The sequence below is a fragment of the Hyaena hyaena genome, unplaced genomic scaffold, assembly GCF_003009895.1.
Source record: "Hyaena hyaena isolate Hyena2069 unplaced genomic scaffold, ASM300989v1 scaffold_1112, whole genome shotgun sequence".
NCBI lineage: Eukaryota > Metazoa > Chordata > Mammalia > Carnivora > Hyaenidae > Hyaena > Hyaena hyaena.
Window position 1 is genome coordinate 50612 of NW_024081748.1, and position 11222 is coordinate 61833.

The window sequence follows — 11222 nt, forward strand, 5'->3', positions numbered from 1 at the left end:
TGGAGTGTATTAGAGTAGAGGAATTACTGGAGCTACTCCCTTTCTATTAGCCATCATTATGTCCTCAAGGACAGACTAGTCTGAAAGATCATCTCATTACAATAGTGTCTTCCTGGGGCGCCTGGGTGGCTTAGTCAGTTAAGTGTCTGACTTTCGCTTAGGTCATGATCTCGCGGTTCGTGGGTTCGAGCCCCGCGTCGGGCTCTGTGCTGACTGCCAGCTCAGAGCCTGGAGCCTGTTTCAGAGTCTGTGATTCCCTCTCTCTCTGACCCTCCCCTGCTCACGCTCTCTCTCTCTCTCTCCTAGAAATAAATAAAAAAACATAAAAAAAAAACAATAGTGTCTTCCTTGTCTTTTTTTCATCTTTCTGTTGTCCTTGACTAATAACTTTAAATGTCCTAGTTATTTTAATGGAAATTTGACTTTTATACTACTTGGGATATTGTGAGTTCAGTTCAAAGCTATTTGGAGGTAATGTTCACTGCAGAGCATGAAAGGGGACAGGGCTCTGCTCAGGATGGCACCAGGGCTGTTTCTTGAAAATTTTTTGGTGTGTTTCCTGGGGACGAGAGGATTGACATGGAGGAGGACCCCAAAAAATAATTTTTGAAGTATTTGAATGTAAATAATCCTTGTGAGAAATGTCTTTGGGAGTCTGTCTTATCTATATAAACCTTTGCCTGACTCCCCTGATGTTGTAGATGGCAGGTAATCCTGTAGCCAGACTCAAGGGGACCATGACCTGGTGTCAGAAGTATGATTTAATACTCATTTCACAATACATACACTTCTCCAGTATAATGTTCTTGTAGAAGGCAAACATGCTGAAGGAAACCTTAAGATAACTACGAAATCTAAGAACGATAACTGGTAGAGAATCATATATGTTTTAGGTAGGAAACTCATCTGTATAATTGTGACTACTGAGAGCATAGGACAGGATACTGTTAAAGCCTCCTCTATTCTGGACTAGTTGTCAATTCAACATAGCCAAAGCAACATAATCAGTGCTGTGGGACATGGTGTTTGGTATACATTGTCTTCCTATCATTGACCATGTGGCACATTTATAATTTGGTTTCTTAGTTTTCACATTCCAGCAGGATTGCTTTGCCATGTTCAAGAAGAATGTAATTAGTATGACCATACATATTTGACATGCTTTGCATGACATAAGCACACTAGAGAAAAAGTCTGGCAATAAAATGACATGTAGAATAGGAGCAAGCTGGGAATGAGGATACAGTGCCAGTTTGTGTGAAAATAAATTCTTCTCAGCATAAATTTGGGTGGAGTGTGGTTCATGACCTTTTCCTCTCACCAGTTTATGGATGGCTATTAAAATCATTTTAAATGGGAAAAAGTGCAATGTCTATCTTTAGAAGACTTTTCTTCTCTTTCTATCTTGCACCTTACATGTGATGCTTATATTTTAAGAATTTTGTATCAAATATCAAGGAATTTTACTTTTACAACCATAAATCTGTGTAATCAAGAAGAATCAGATGAAAGTAATGAAGTAGAATGATTATATTAAAGCAAAATATGTTTCTGTGCAAAACTTAATAGTTCCACTAGATGGTAGCAAATGGTTGTGTTTTATACCTTTACTGTGACTGTTTATAAAACGTTCACTTTCCTTCCTTCCCTCCCTCCCTCCCTCCCTCCCTCCCTCCCTCCCTCCCTCCCTCCCTCCTTCCTTCCTTCCTTCCTTCCTTCCTTCCTTCCTTCCTTCCTTCCTTCCTTCCTTCAAGATTTTATTTATTTTTATTCGTAAACCCTGTACCTACCATGGGGCTAGAACTTAAAACCCCAGGATCAAGAGTTGCGTGTTCGGCCAGCCGAGCTAGCCAGACACCACAAAATGATAACTTTTCTAAAATTAGAAAAACAATTCTGGAAAAGTAAAAATGATATCTGAAATGTTGCTTCCTTTGGAGAGGGTAAAACACAGTTGGGTTTAAATCTGTCAAAGAAAGTGCAGATAAAATTTCTTTTCCTAATAGTCTCTTCAAATGGCAAGAAAGCATTAATTCCAAGCCTGGTTTCTGGTGGCTTTTGACTTGTATTTGATAAAATTTTGCAGAAAATCGTGGGTCATGTACTATTTTTTCTAGTGTTATGCACTTTGTATGCCTTTTTAAAATTTTATTTCATTTTATTTTTTATAGTACCTTGCAGTTTTCATTTTTTAAATTTTTTTAAATTTTTATTTTTTTACAAATAGTTTATTGTCAAGTTGGTTTCCATATAACACCCAGTGCTCATCCCCACAAGTGCCCTCCTCCATGCCCATCTCCCCGTACTTCGTATGCTTTTAAATGGCCTTTGCCTGGAGTGGGGCAGAGGCAGGGCACAGTGTGCCGGGCACACTTTCTTAGCCACAGAGCCACCCCTGCTGTCACAGCCCCTGAGCTATTGCAGCCTGCCTCGCTCCCTCCGTTCTTCCTCCCTTCGCCAGTACCATGGCCGATCAGCTGACTGAAGAACGGATTGCTGAGTTCAAGGGAGCCTTCTCCTTATTTGACAAAGATGGCAATGGCACCATCACAACAAAGGAACAGAATTGTCATGAGGTCATGGAGTCAGAACCCAGCAGAAGCTGAACTGCTGGAGATGATCAGTGAGGAGGTGGATGCTGATATTAATGGCACCATGGACTTTCCAGGAGTTTTGAGTACGACGACGAGAAAAATGAAAGATATGGGCAATGAAGAAGACATTTGCGAAGCATTCTGGGTCTTTGACAAGGATGGGAATGCTTACATCAGTGTGGCAGAACTATGTGGTGTCAGGACAAACTTAGGAGAAACACCAACAGATGAAGAAATAAATGAACTGATCAGAGAAGCAGATACTGATGGAGACAGACAACTCCACTATGAAGAATTCATACAGATGATGATAGCAAAAATGAAGACCTACTTCCAACTCCTTTTGCCCCCTGTAGAAAAATCATATTGAATTTTTTACTTATGTCTTGCAAAAACAAACAAACAAAAAAACCTCCACAAACAATCATCTACTCATTCTCTTTTTGTAAAGCAAAACTAATGTCAAAAGGACCTTCTGTCCACACACAAAACCCCCACATATGTGTTGGTGGTCCTGTCCCCTAAAGATCAAGCTCCATGTCAGTTTTACGATACTAACACTTGTACTGCCTCAATGATAGGAAAGCACTTGGTGGACTCCTTGCAGTTCCATTTGCTAACGATTAGGACACTGTTTGGGCCAGCCGGTTTTTCATGCATGTAGCTTGACAATTGAGCACAGTCAGGCTTTTGTATTAGAAACGAAAAATGAAAAAAAACCCAACAGATTTAAAACCTGTTCAAAATGTGTTCCAGTTCAGTTGGTTAGTATAAATCGTCAAACCTGGTTTACTGAAAAAAACCTTTAAAATTGGCTTACCTCAGGACGCTGTGCAGAAAAATGGATGAAGGACAGAATGTCCAGACACAGCCCCACTGAGCTGGCCAGCCCTCTTGTACTTCCGTGCGGCCCCACTCGTGGTGGCAGGGACACACATCCTGGTGCCGTGCTGCCTGTGTTGCTTTGGTGTCGTCCACGTTGTCCTGGAGTGAAGTGGGGGTGTCAGGCTATCACCATTCACGCATATTTTTAAAAAGAAACCCTTTCCAAGGGAGTATCTTTGGACTCTGTTTTTAAAACCTTCTGAACCAGGGCTTGGAGCCAGCAGACTGGGCTGTGGTGTAGACTTTAGCCCAATCATCAACATTGCTGTTCAAGAAACTACAATTTATGTCTGTTCCAAGTTGTAAATGCTGGTCTTTTTCCCCTAATAAATAGAGCATTAACTTAAAAAAAATAAAATGTCTTTTTCCTTGGTTTCTAAGGTGGGTCATGAAGTTGGTTCTGTTGGGATAAAATTTGAAATTAAGGGAACACTTGGAGGAGTTAAATTTCACAATGGAATAATAGTATAAGTAAACATTTAAAAACAAGATTTTACCTGCTTTTGATCTGTTTTCTACAAACCTTTCATTAGTTTTGCCAAGCAGATTTTCATATAGGTAGTCTGCTAGTGGTTCGTGGTTTAATTAAGGATAATCTGATTAAAAATAGACATTTCAAAAGAGATAGGATTGAAGTGAACAAATGAGCGGTATTGCATATGTATGATCCACAGTTTGTTTAATGATTCACCCATAGAGAGGCATCTGGGCTGTTTCCAGGTTTTGGCTTTTACAAAGAAAGCTGCTATGAACATTCACCTACAGGTTTTTGCATGAATATAATTTTCATTCCTCTGGGATAAATAAATACACAGGTTTGCAGTCACTGAGTCATATGATATTTACATGTTTAGTTTGAAAACACTTCATCTAATTTTTCCGGAGTGGCTGTACCATTTTACATTTCTACCAGCAACATATGGGTGATCAAGTCTCTCGACATGCTAGTCGGCACTTAGTGCTATCATCACTTTATGTATTAGCCATTCTGATAGATATGAAGTAATATTTCATTGTAGGTTCAGTTTGCTTTTCCCTGCTGGATAATGATATTGAAGATATTTTCATGTGCTTATTCATCATCTCTATATCCTCTTCATTGAAATGTCTGTTTAAGATGTGGTTTTTCTATACCATGGAATACTACATGGCAATGAGAAAGAATGAAATCTGGCCACGTGTAGCAACATGGATGGACCTTTAGGGTGTTATGCTGAGCGAAATAAGTCAGGCAGAGAAGGACAACTAGCATATGTTTGCACGTATAGGAGGAATATGAGGAACTTAACGAAGGACTATAGGGGAGAAGGAGGGAAACGGGGGGGAGAGGGAGGGAGGCAAACCATGAAAGGCTCTTGAATGTTGAGAACAAACTGCGACTGATGGGGGTAGTGGGGAGGGGAAGGATGGTGATGGGCATGGAGGAGGGCACTCATGGGGATGAGCACTGGGTGTTATATGGAAACCAAGTTGACAATAAACTGTTTAAAAAAAAAAGAAATGTCTGTTTATACCTTTTGCCTATCTTCTCATTGAATTGTTTATTTTTTCACTGTGAAGTTTTTAGTGCTCTTTGTATATTATACATACTGGTTATTGGTCAGACATGTGGCTTTCAGGTATCCTGTTACAGTCTGCAGCTTGTCTTTTTGTCCTCTTACCAGGTTTTTCACATAGGAAAAGTTTTTTTAAATAGTTTATTGTCAAGTTGGTTTCCATATAACTCCCAGTGCTCATCCCCACGAGTGCCCTCCTCCATGCCCATCAGCCCCCTTTGAAAAGTTTTTAATTTTGATGAGGTCCATTTTACCAAATAAACCCTTTAACGAGATTTCTTATCTGAGATTTAGGTTGTGAAGGAACACATGATAATACAGTGATTATAGATCCATTGTAATATGATTTATGACGAGCATGTCCCATTCTGTACTAAAAACTTTAATAAAAAGCACAATTTACCTATATTCTCATGAGTGATAAAACTACTTATGCACATTTTTTCTTTTTTAAAATTTTGATTTCTTTTTGAGAGAGAGAGCGCAAGTGATCAGGGGAGCGCAGAGAGAGGGAGAGAGAGGATCTGAGGTGCGCTCCACACTGAGCGTAGAGAGTCCTATGCAGGGCTTGAACTCACTAGCTATGAGATCACGACCTGAGCTGAAGTTGGATGCCCAACTGAATGAACCACCCACGCGCTCCTGTACATCTTTTGTTTTTATCTTCTACCTCAGTTAGATTGAAATTTCTTTTTTGAGGGTTAGGATTTTTTTTTCAAATTAATGTTTTTATTTCCTCTGGGCATCTTTTCACTTTCTTTTTTTTCTTTTTTCTTTTTAAATAGTTTATTGTCAAGTTGGTTTCCATATAACACCAGTGTTTTTTTGAGGGTTAGGATTGTGTTCATTCATCCTGAATCCTCTTTGAAGTTGGGTACAAGGTCTTATACATAACAGGTGTTCAACAAATGTATTTTAATATTCCATCAAGGCATCATGGCACGGTGTAAAGAGGTAGAGTTTGCAATAGTGACTTCAAATTCTGGCTTTGCCCCCTTGCCTGCAGTGAAAAATTGGGTGAGTCATTTCACTTCTTTAAGCTTCAGTTTCCTTACATAACATTTTGGATAATAATACCAAGTTTGTGGTCTTCTCATGAGGTTCAAATGAAGTCACATCTGTGAGATACCCAGCAAGGTGCTTGACATTTAGTAGACTGTGAGTAAATGGTAACTGTTGGAGTTATCAGAATTTCTGTTTCATAAATCCTTAAATAGAGATTATAAAGACTCAGATTACTGGGGTTGAGTCTTTGAATAGATACCATGTGATGAACTGAGCTGTATGAAAAGTTCTGGTTGTTTCAAACCATACATTCAAAAGAAGTCATAATTTTATTGATGTGCACTGTCATCTAGTGCAAAATCCTTTAGTTTGTTGGTTATATTAAGACCATTTTTAAAATACATTTTATACAGTTACAAATTGAGAACTATTAGAACCTGAAGAAAACAGCAAATATTTTAAAAAATGTATTATTTCATAGAAGAAAATTAAATAATGAAAACTTATTCTAAAGTATTTATACATTTTACTGAATATTGCATTTCTTCATAAGCAGAATAATCAGGCTAAATTAAATGTGTCTGCCTAAGTGTAAGGTAAATATAGTGGAGTGGTGAATATCAAATTAACACAGAAAATTACAGAGCAAAACACAAATATTTTAAGTCAGTTAATGACTTAGCATTAGCTAAGAGATTTCATTTTACCTATGTTTAAATTAACAATGTAACTATATTTGCAGTTCAGAAATTACTTCTCTTATGTTGTTATAGTTAGCAATTTGTATCAACACAAGTTTCAGTTACATATTCTTGTAATCATTTTAATTTTCCAGAGTTGCAGAATTTGATTTCATTCGTCTTTAGCAAATGCTTCTTGAATTTTGTGATTAAATGAGGCTGTGATTAACAAGACCCACCCCTCTAGATTTTATGGGAAACTGCTATAGCTATAAAAGATACCTAAGGAATTACGGAGTTTAGCTGTAGGTTAACTTTCTGTGGCCCAGGTGAAGAAAAGAAGACTGAATGTCTACTTGGATATTAGATTTTTTTTTAGCCACAAAGCTCTAATTCAGTGTTTCTCAACATGTGCTCTTTGACTACCTGGGCCTAAACTACCCAGGCAACTTGTTACAGATTCCAGGACAAACTCCAGATAAGGAGAATCAGAATTTCCTGAATGTTGTTCAGGAATCTACAGCTTTTTAACAAGTATTCTAGGTGATTCATATGTAAAGTTTGAGAATTTAGGTTTCTTGTTTTTCCATACCTTGTCACTCTCAGTGCAGTTTAGTCCAAGTTTTGCTGGCTGCCTTGTGGCAAGAAGGGGCAAGTATGCCTTGAAGCAGCAGACACCACCATGCCACAGTCCTTCTGTCCCAACAGTATTTCACACTGGGCTCAGTTCCTGGCTGTCACGGCCTAAAGTGGGTGGTCGCTGCCGGTTTGTCAGTGCTTCATAACCACACTTAGCCCCCTCTCGGAGAAATTATAACAGATGTACAACATGGACACTCTCTTCTCCCTTCCTGGCCTTCAACTGAGAAAAACAGATACTGCCAGCTGTGGCCAGGCAGGGAGGAAGCTGGGGGAATCAATATCCCAATCCCTCTATTGTCCCACCCTCTAATCTGATCTCCTGTCTAAGCCTCTGATTGGCCAAACCGAAGCAGAAGTCAGAGCTGAGGGAGTCAGCTAATGTATTCCATGAAGATTACAAGGCACAGAGAAGGAAGGAATAAGATGGAGGGGAAACAGAATATTCAGCATACACATCTAAAATACCTCAAATGTGGCTCTGTCATGGTACGGTGTATGCCATGAATTGGTTAAAGTAAACATTTTGTAAGGAGTGTATGATTCAGAGTGAGGAGAGGTGTGAGGAAGCTTTTTACTTGGTTTTGCCCATTCTCACCTCTAGAATATTTACTGCCATTGCCAAATAGGGTCCAGTCAGGAAACTCATTTATAATATGTCTAGAAGGTCTGTATAACTGATCTTTGGGTAAAGAATACATTTGATTTAATGGGACCCATAAACATTTCACTGTATGATGAATATTACATAATTATTTGCAACCACTATAAATTAAATGAAGTAGGTTCTGATATTACTTCTCAGTTAACGTCTCCAGGAACAGACGAAAACCCTTTCTTAGGAGTGACCAAAAGAATGCTCTCTGATCTGCTAATGTCTTTATTTCTCTTATTGCATGACTCAGTCTTTTAGTTAGGATGTAACTTCTCTTGCCTGTAACAGAAATGTAAATTAGCAATGCTTAAACAAGATAAGAATCTTTCTTTTAGGTAGTAGTCCGTGGTTGGTATGACAACACTGCCCTACATGGCTGTACAGGGATCCAGTCCTCTTTTATCTTGTTTTCTGTCCCTCCTCTGTACTTCTCTGTACAGTCCAAGGTGGCTGCCCATGATATTCATGTTCCATACAGTAGGATGGAAGAAGCCACAAAGAGGGAAGGAAGGAAAATAGGAAAATATGCTTTTCCCTTTAAGGATGGGAACTAATGTTTGCACACATAACTTCCCTTCATATTCTGTTGGCCAGAACTTTATCATATGGCCATGCATAGCAGCAAAAGAGGCTCAGGAATTTAGCCCTTATTTTTTTTAAGTTTATTTATTTATTTTGAGAGATACAGAGACAGTGTGAGTGGGGAAGGGGCAGGAAGAGAGGGAGAGAGAGAGAAATCCAAGCAGGCTCTGTGCTGTCTGCACAGAGCCCACCGTGGGGCTCGAACTCACAAAACCGCGATATCCTAACCTGAAGTGAAACCAAGAGTTGGATGCTTACCTGACTGAGCCACTCAGGCACCCCAGGAGTTCAGCCTTTAGATGGGCAGTCATAATAAGCATAAACTTTGATTACATCAAAGTGGATCATTAAGGGCGCTTTTTGGCTCAGATCATGATCCTGGGGTCATGGGATCAAGCCCTGCATCAGCTCTGTGCATGTCTCTCTCTAAAAAGACAAAAAAAAAGATCACAGACTTGATTGCAAAACTATAAAATCCCTAGAAGATAACATATTAAAAAATCTGGATGATCTAGGGTTTGGTGATGACTTTTTAGATACAACACCAAAGACACAATCCATGAAAAAATAGAGTTTGTAAGTTGGATTTCATTGAAATTAAAAATTTCTGCTCTTTGGAAGACACTGTCAAGAGAAAAAAAGAGAAACCACATACTGGGAAAAATATTTGTAGAAGGTATATATGGTAAAGGACTGTTATCCAGAATATACAAAGACTTAAAAGTCAACAGCAGGAAAAAAAAATTAATTTAAAAATGAGCCAAAGACCTTAACAGATACTTAACCAAAGAAGATATACAAATGGCAAATAAGCATATGAAAAGAAGTTCCTTATCATGTGTCATCAGGGAAATGCGAAAGTAAAGCACCAATGAGATACCACCCCACCCCTGTTAGAATGGATAGGGACACTGACAGTATCAACAGCTAGTGAGGATAGGGAGCAATGGGAACTTTCCTTCAGTGCTGATTGGAATGCGAAATGGTACAGCCACTTGCGGTGACAGAAGGGTGGTTTCTTAGGAAACAAACATGCTTTTATCATATAATTCCAGCAGTTGTATTCCTTGGTATTTATTCAAATGTGTTGAAAATATCCACACAAAAACCTGCACACGGATTTTTGGATTTTTATAGCAGCTTAATTGCCCAAACCTGGGAAGCAACCAAGACGTCCTTCAGGGTGTGAATGGATAAATACACTGTGGTGCAGCCAGACAACAGAATATTATTCACTGCTAAAATGAGTTGGGATGAGCACTGGGTGTTACATGTAAACCAACTTGACAATAAACTATTTAAGGAAAAAAAAAAACACCTGAGGGCTGATAGGGGTGGGGGAGAGGAGAAGGGGGGTGATGGGCATGGAGTAGGGCACTTGTTGGGATGAGCACTGGATGTTATATGGAAACCAACTTGACGATAAACTAAGCAAAAAATAAAATTATTTCTTACAACAACAACAACAACAAAATGAAATGAACTATCAAGCTATGTAAAGACATGGAGGGAAACTTAAATGCATATTACCCAGCGAAAGAAGCCAGTCTGAAAAGTCTACATACTGTATGATTCCAACTTTTTGACATTCTATAAAAAGCAACACTGTGGAGAAAGCAAAAGGAACAGTGGTTAACGGGGTTTAGCAGGGAAAGAGGGTGAATAGGCAGAGCACAGAGTATTTTTAGGGTGGTGAAAATAACTCCATGATACTATGATACTGTGGTGGGTACAATACATTTGTCCAAACCCATAGAATGTACAGCACCAAGAGTGAACTGTCGTGTAAACTGTGGACTTTGGATGATAATGAGATGTCAGTGTAGGTTCATCAGGTGTGACACATGTCCCACTCTGGTAGGGGGTATTGATAATGGGGATAATGCATGTGTGGGGGCAGGAAGTATATGGGAAATCGCTGCACCTTCCCCTGAATTTTGTTGTGAACCTGAAACTGCTTTAAAAAAATAAAATCTATTGGTGTGCCTGAGTGGCTCAGTTGGTTAAGCGTCTGACTCTTGATTTCATCTCAGGTCATGATCTCATGGTTTATAGGTTCGAGCCCTGTGTTGGGCCCTGCACTGATAGTGGGGAGCCTGCTTGCGATTCTCTTCCTCCCATTCTCTCTGTCTCTCTCTCTGTCACCCTCCACACGTTTGTATACACTCTTTCTCTCTCAAAATAAACAAACTTAAATCAATAAAGTCGATAAGAAGAAGATATTGGGTGATAAAAGGCCATAGATTGAGGCAGGGTGGCCTCAGCAGTCATCTTCTTCAGTTCCTTTACTTTGAACGCTGGGAAAAGGGAAGCCCAGAGGGAGCGAATGGCTTGTCTAGCATCATACAACCAGTGAACAGCAGAACCACACAGCATTCCTGACTCTGACTCAGGGATCCTTTGGGATCCTTGTGTGACTGCACAGTTGAGCAGAATCTCAACCTGACAAGATCATACCCAGCCTTCTAGGCCTGACACAACTCATTATCTCTCTGGGAGTCCTCAGCAGGTTTCTTCGTGTTTATGTGGAGTCCTCAGACGCAGCACTTACCTATGGAGAACACGAGCCCCAGTGAGCCTCCTGCCAGGCTCAGGCTTTACAGAGAGTGAGAAGCTAGCCAGAGCC

General features: G+C 39.6%; 1 pseudogene; it reads left to right on the forward strand.

Annotated features, from left to right (window-relative positions):
- Positions 1-2394: 2394 nt before the first annotated feature.
- Positions 2395-2989, forward strand: LOC120224148 (annotated as a pseudogene).
- Positions 2990-11222: the final 8233 nt, after the last annotated feature.